The sequence below is a fragment of the Triticum dicoccoides genome, chromosome 7A (assembly GCF_002162155.2).
Source record: "Triticum dicoccoides isolate Atlit2015 ecotype Zavitan chromosome 7A, WEW_v2.0, whole genome shotgun sequence".
NCBI classification, from domain to species: Eukaryota; Viridiplantae; Streptophyta; class Magnoliopsida; order Poales; family Poaceae; genus Triticum; species Triticum dicoccoides.
Genome location: NC_041392.1, coordinates 187,629,064 through 187,636,636, shown reverse-complemented (window position 1 = coordinate 187,636,636; position 7,573 = coordinate 187,629,064).

The following is a 7,573-nucleotide window of genomic DNA, read 5'->3' as shown; positions in this document are numbered from 1 at the left end:
ACTTCCTTTATAACCCTAGCGTCATCGAACCTTAAGTGTGTAGACCCTACGGGTTCGGGAGACATGTAGACATGACCGAGACGTTCTCCGGTCAATAACCAACAGCGGGATCTGGATACCCATGATGGCTCCCACATGTTCCACGATGATCTCATCGGATGAACCATGATGTCAAGGACTTAATCAATCCCGTATTCAATTCCCTTTGTCTATCGGTATGTTACTTGCCCGAGATTCGATCGTCGGTATCCAATACCTTGTTCAATCTCGTTACCGGCAAGTCACTTTACTCGTTCCGTAACACATCATCCCGTGTCAACTCCTTGGTCACATTGCGCATATGATGATGTCCTACCGAGTGGGCCCAGAGATACCTCTCCGTTTACACGGAGTGACAAATCCCAGTCTCGATCCGCATAAAACAATAGATACTTTCGGAGATACCTGTAGTGCACCTTTATAGTCACCTAGTTACGTTGTGACGTTTGATACACCCAAAGCACTCCTACGGTATCCAGGAGTTACACGCTCTCATGGTCGAAGGAAGAGATACTTGACATTGGCAAAGCTCTAGCAAATGAACTACACGATCTTTTGTGCTAGTCTTAGGATTGGGTCTTGTCCATCACATCATTCTCCTAATGATGTGATCCCGTTATCAACGACATCCAATGTCCATAGCCAGGAAACCATGACTATCTGTTGATCACAACGAGCTAGTCAACTAGAGGCTCACTAGGGACATATTGTGGTCTATGTATTCACACGTGTATTACGATTTCCGGATAATACAGTTAATAGCATGAATAAAAGACAATTATCATGAACAAGGAAATATAATAATAATACTTTTATTATTGCCTCTAGGGCATATTTCCAACAGTCTCCCACTTGCACTAGAGTCAATAATCTAGTTCACATCGCCATGTGATTAACACTCACAGGTCACATCGCCATGTGACTAATACCCAAGAGTTTACTAGAGTCGGTAGTCTAGTTCACATCACTATGTGATTAACACTCAATGAGTTTTATGTTTGATCATGTTGCTTGTGAGAGAGGTTTTAGTCAATCGGTCTGAACCTTTCAGATCCGTGTGTGCTTTAAAAATCTCTATGTCATCTCCTAGATGCAGCTACCACGCTCTATTTGGAGCTATTCCAAACAACTGTTCTACTTGGAGCTATTCTAAATTATTGCTCCATTATATGTATCCGGTCTCTCTACTCAGAGCTATCCGGATAGGTGTCAAGCTTGCATCGTCGTAACCTTTACGATGAACTCTTTTACCACCTCCATAATCGAGAAAATTCCTTAGTCCACTAGTTACTAAGGATAACTTTGACCGCTGTCCTGTGAGCCATTCTTGGATCACTCTTGTACCCCTTGACTGACTCATGGCAAGGCACACTTCAGGTGCGGTACATAGCATAGCATACTGAAGAGCCTACGTCTTAAGCATAGGGGACGACCTTCGTCCTTTCTCTCTATTCTGCCGTGGTCGAGCTTTAAGTCTTAACTTCGTACCTTACAACTCAGGCAAGAACTCCTTCTTTGACTGGTCCATCTTGAACACCTTCAAGATCATGTCAAGGTATGTGCTCATTTGAAAGTATTATTAAGCATTTTGATCTATCCTTATAGATCTTGATGCTCAATGTTCAAGCAGCTTAATCCAGGCTTTCCATTGAAAAACACTTTCAAAATAACCCTATATGCTTTCCAGAAATTCTACGTCATTTCTGATCAACAATATGTCAACAACATATACTCATCAGAAATTCTATAGTGCTCCCACTCACTTCTTTGGAAATACAAGTTTCTCATAAACTTTGTACAAACCCAAAATTTTTGATCATCATCAAAGCATACATTCCAACTCCGAGATGCTCACTCCAGTCCTTAGAAGGATTGTTGGAGCTTTGCATACTTATTAGCATCTTTCGGGATTGACAAAACCTTCCGGTTGTATCACATACAAGCTTTCCTCATTAAAATCGTCGAGGAAACAATGTTTTGACATCCTATCTGCAAGATTTCATAAATAATGCAGTAATCGCTAATATAATTCCAACAGACTCTTAGAATCGCTACGAGTGAGAAAATCTCATCGTAGTCAACTCCTTGAACTTGTCGGAAAACATCTTAACGACAAGTCGAGCTTTCTTAATGGTGACATTTACCATCATTGTGCGTCTTCCTTTTGAAATCCATCTGTACTCATTAGCCTTACGACCATCGAGCCGTTCTGCCAAAGTCTACACTTTGTTTTCATACATGGATCCTCTCTCGGATTTTATGGCCTCAAGCCATTTATCGGAATCCGGGCCCACCATCGCTTCTCCATAGCTCGTAGGTTCATTGTTGTCTAGCAACATGACCTTCAAGACAGGATTACGTACCACTCTGAAGTAGTACGCATCCTTGTCATCCTACGAGGTTTGGGAGTGACTTGATCCGAAGTTTCATGATCAATATCATAAGCTTCCACTTCAATTGGTGTAGGTGCCACAGGAACAACTCCCTGTGCCCTGTCACACACTAGTTGAAGAGACGGTTCAATAACCTCATCAAGTCTCCACCATCCTCCCACTCAATTCTTTCGAGAGAAACTTTTCCTCGAGAAAGGACCCGATTCTAGAAACAATCCATATTGCTTTCGGATCTGAATTAGGAGGTATACCCAACTGTTTTGGGTTTCCTATGAAGATGCATTTTATCCGCTTTGGGTTCGAGCTTATCAACCTGAAACTTTTTCATATAAGCGTCGCAGCCCCAAACTTTTAAGAAACGACAACTTAGGTTTCTCTAAACCATAATTCATACGGTGTCGTCTCATCGGAATTACGTGGTGCCCTATTTAAAGTGAATGTGGTTGTCTCTAATGCCTAACCCATGAACGATAGTGGTAATTCGATAAGAGACATCATGGTACGCACCATATCCAATAGGGTGCAACTATGATGTTCGGACACACCATCACATTATGGTGTTCCAGGCGGTATTAATTGCGAAACAATTTCCACAATGTCTTAATTGTGTGCCAAAACTCGTAACTCAGATATTCATCTCTATGATCATATCATAGACATTTTATCCTCTTGTCACAATGATCTGCTACTTCACTCTGAAATTACTTGAACCATTCAATAATTCAGACTTGTGTTTCATCAAGTAAATATACTCAACATTTACTCGAATCATCTGTGAAGTAAGAACATAATGATATTCACTGCATGCCTCAGCACTCATTCGACTGCACACATCAAAATGTGTTACTTCCAACAAGTTGCCATCTTGTTCCATCTTACTGAAAATGAGGCTTTTCAGTCATCTTGCCCATGTGGTATGATTTGCATATCTCAAGTGATTCAAAATCAAGTGAGTCCGAACGATCCATTTGCATGGAGTTTCTTCATGCATATACACCAATAGACATGGTTCGCATGTCTCAAACTTTTCAAAAACGAGTGAGTCCAAAGATCCATCAACATGGAGCTTCTTCATGCGTTTTATACCATTATGACTTACATGGCAGTGCCACAAATAAGTGGTACTATCATTACTATCTTATATCTTTTGGCATGAAAATGTGTATCACTACGACCGAGATTCAATAAACCATTCCTTTAGGTGCAAGACCATTGAAGGTATTATTCAAAAATAGAGTAACCATTATTCTCCTTAAATGAATAACCGTATTGCGATAGACATAATCCAATCATGTCTATGCTCAACGCAAACACCAATCTCGGTGGTAGAGGGAGCGTGCGATGCTTGATCATATCAACCTTGGAAACACTTCCAACATATATCGTCAGCTCACCTTTAGCTAGTCTCCGTTTATTCCGTAGCTTTTATTTCGAGTTACTAACACTTAGCAACCAAACCGGTATCCAATACCCTGGTGCTACTAGGAGTACTAGTAAAGTACACATTAACATAATGTATATCCAATATACTTCTATCGACCTTGCCAGCCTTCTCATCTACCAAGTATCTAGGGTAATGCTGCTCTAGTGGTTGTTCCCCTTATTACAGAAGCACTTAGTCTCGGGTTTGGGTTCAACCTTGGGTTTCTTCACTAGAGCAGCAGTTGTATTGCCGTTTCATGAAGTATCCCTTTGTTCCCTTGCCCTTCTTGAAACTAGTGGTTTCATCAACCATCAACAATTGATGCTCCTTCTTGATTTCTACTTTCGCGGTGTCAAACATCATGAATATTTCAAGGATCATCATATCTATCCCTGATATGTTATAGTTAATCACGAAGCTCTAGCAGCTTGGTGGCAATGACTTTGGGGAAACATCACTATCTCATCTGGAGGATCAACTCCCACTCGATTCAAGTGATTGTTGTGCTCAGACAATCTGAGCACAAGCTCAACGATTGAGATTTTCTCCCTTAGTTTGTAGGCTAAGAAAATCGTCGGAGGTCTTATACCTCTTGACGTGGGCACGAGCCTGAAATCCCAATTTCAGCCCTCGAAACATCTCATATGTTCCGCGACGTTTCGAAAACGTCTTTGGTGCCTCTACTTAAACCATTTAATTGAACTATCACGTAGTTATCAAAACGTGTATGTCCGATGTTCGCAACATCGACAAACGACGTTGGGGTTCAGCACACTGAGCGGTGCATTAAGGACATAAGCTTTCTACTGATCGCATAATCGCTACTATCAACTTTCAACTATATTTTCTCTAGGAACATATCTAAACAGTGGAACTAAAGCGCGAGCTTACGACATAATTTGCAAAAGGTCTTTTGACTATGTTCAGGATAATTAAGTTCATCTTATGAACTCCCACTTAGATAGACATCCCTCTGGTCACCTAAGTGATCACATGATCCGAGTCAACTAGGCCGTGTCCGATCATCACGTGAGACGGACTAGTCATCATCGGTGAACATCTTCATGTTGATCGTATCTACCATACGACTCATGCTCAACCTTTCGGTCTCCGTGTTCCGAGGCCATGTCTGCACATGCTAGGCTCGTCAAGTTAACCCTAAGTGTTTTCGCTATGTAAAACTGTCTTACACCCGTTGTATGTGAACGTAAGAATCCATCACACCCGATCATCACGTGGTGCTTAGAAGCGACGAACTGTAGCAACGGTGCACAGTTAGGGGAGAACACTTCTTGAAATTTTGTAAGGGATCATCTTATTTACTACCGTCGTCCTAAGCAAACAAGATGCATAAACATGATAAACATCACATGCAATCAAATAGTGACATGATATGGCCAATATCATTTTGCTCCTTTTGATCTTCATCTTCGGGGCTCCATGATCATCATCGTCACCGGCACGACACCATGATCTCCATCATCATGATCTCCATCATCGTGTCTTCATGAAGTTGTCACGCCAACGACTACTTCTACTTCTATGACTAACGCGTTTAGCAATAAAGTAAAGTAGTTTACATGGCGTTCTTCAATGACACCAGGTCATACAATAAATAAAGACAACTCCTATGGCTCCTGCCGGTTGTCATACTCATCGACATGCAAGTCTTGAATCCTATTACAAGAACATGATCAATCTCATACATCACATATCATTCATCACATTCTTCTTGGCCATATCACATCACATAGCATACCCTGCAAAAACAAGTTAGACGTCCTCTAATTGTTGTTGCATGTTTTACGTGGCTGCTATGGGTTTCTAGCAAGAACGTTTCTTACCTACGCAAGACCACAACGTGATATGCCAATTGCTATTTACCCTTCATAAGGACCCTTTTCATCGAATCCGTTCCGACTAAAGTGGGAGAGACTGGCACCCGCTAGCCACCTTATGCACCAAGTGCATGTCAATCGGTGGAACCTGTCTCACGTAAGAGTACGTGTAAGGTCGGTCCGGGCCGCTTCATCCCACAATACCGTCGAAACAAGATTGGACTAGTAACGGTAAGAATATTGAACAACATCAACGCCCACTACTTTGTGTTCTACTCGTGCAAAGAATCTACGCAATAGACCTAGCTCATGATGCCACTGTTGGGGAACGTAGCAGAAATTCAAAATTTTCCTACGTGTCACCAAGATCTATCTATGGAGAGACCAGCAACGAGTAGAAAGAGAGTGCATCTACATACCCTTGTAGATCGCTAAGCGGAAGCGTTCAAGTGAACGGGGTTGATGGAGTCGTACTCGTCGTGATTCAAATCACCGATGATCAAGTGCCGAACGCACGGCACCTCCGCGTTCAACACACATACAGCCCGGTGACGTCTCCCAAGCCTTGATCCAGCAAGGAGAGAGGGAGAGGTTGAGGAAGACTCCATCCAGCAGCAGCACAACGGCGTGGTGGTGGTGGAGGAGCGTGGCAATCCTGCAGGGCTTCGCCAAGCACCGCGGGAGAGGAGGAGTACTTGTGAGAGGGGGAGGGTTGCGCCAGAACTTCGTGTATAGCTCCCATGCGCCTCCCCACTATATATAGGGGTGGAGGGGCTGGTTTCTTGCCCTCCAAGTCCATTGGGGCGTTGGCCAAGGTGGGAGGAAAGAAATCTCATTATTTCCTTCCCCGCCGATTGTTATCCCCCCTTTTTAGGGATCTTGATCTTATCCCTTCGGGATATGATCTTATTCCTTCTAAGGGGGGATCTTGGTGTGCCTTGACCAGGGGTGTGGGGCCTTGCCCCCACTACCCACGTCCATGTGGGTCCCCCCATGCAGGTGGGCCCCACTCCGGAACCTTCTAGAACCTTCCCGGTACAATACCAAAAAATCCCGAACATTTTCCGGTGGCCAAAATAGGACTTCCCATATATAAATCTTTACCTCCGGACCATTCCAAAACTCCTCGTGACGTCCGGGATCTCATCCGGGACTCCGAACAACATTCGGTAACCACATACAAACTTCCTTTATAACCCTAGCGTCATCGAACCTTAAGTGTGTAGACCCTACGGGTTCGGGAGACATGTAGACATGACCGAGACGTTCTCCGGTCAATAACCAACAGCGGGATCTGGATACCCATGATGGCTCCCACATGTTCCACGATGATCTCATCGGATGAACCACGATGTCAAGGACTTAATCAATCCCGTATTCAATTCCCTTTGTCTATCGGTATGTTACTTACCCGAGATTCAATCGTCGGTATCCAATACCTTGTTCAATCTCGTTACCGGCAAGTCACTTTACTCGTTCCGTAACACATCATCCCGTGATCAACTCCTTGGTCACATTGCGCATATGATGATGTCCTACCGAGTGGGCCCAGAGATACCTCTCCGTTTACACGGAGTGACAAATCCCAGTCTCGATCCGCATAAAACAATAGATACTTTCGGAGATACCTGTAGTGCACCTTTATAGTCACCCAGTTACGTTGTGACGTTTGATACACCCAAAGCACTCCTACGGTATCCAGGAGTTACACGCTCTCATGGTCGAAGGAAGAGATACTTGACATTGGCAAAGCTCTAGCAAATGAACTACACGATCTTTTGTGCTAGTCTTAGGATTGGGTCTTGTCCATCACATCATTCTCCTAATGATGTGATCCCATTATCAACGACATCCAATGTCCATAGCCAGGAAACCATGAC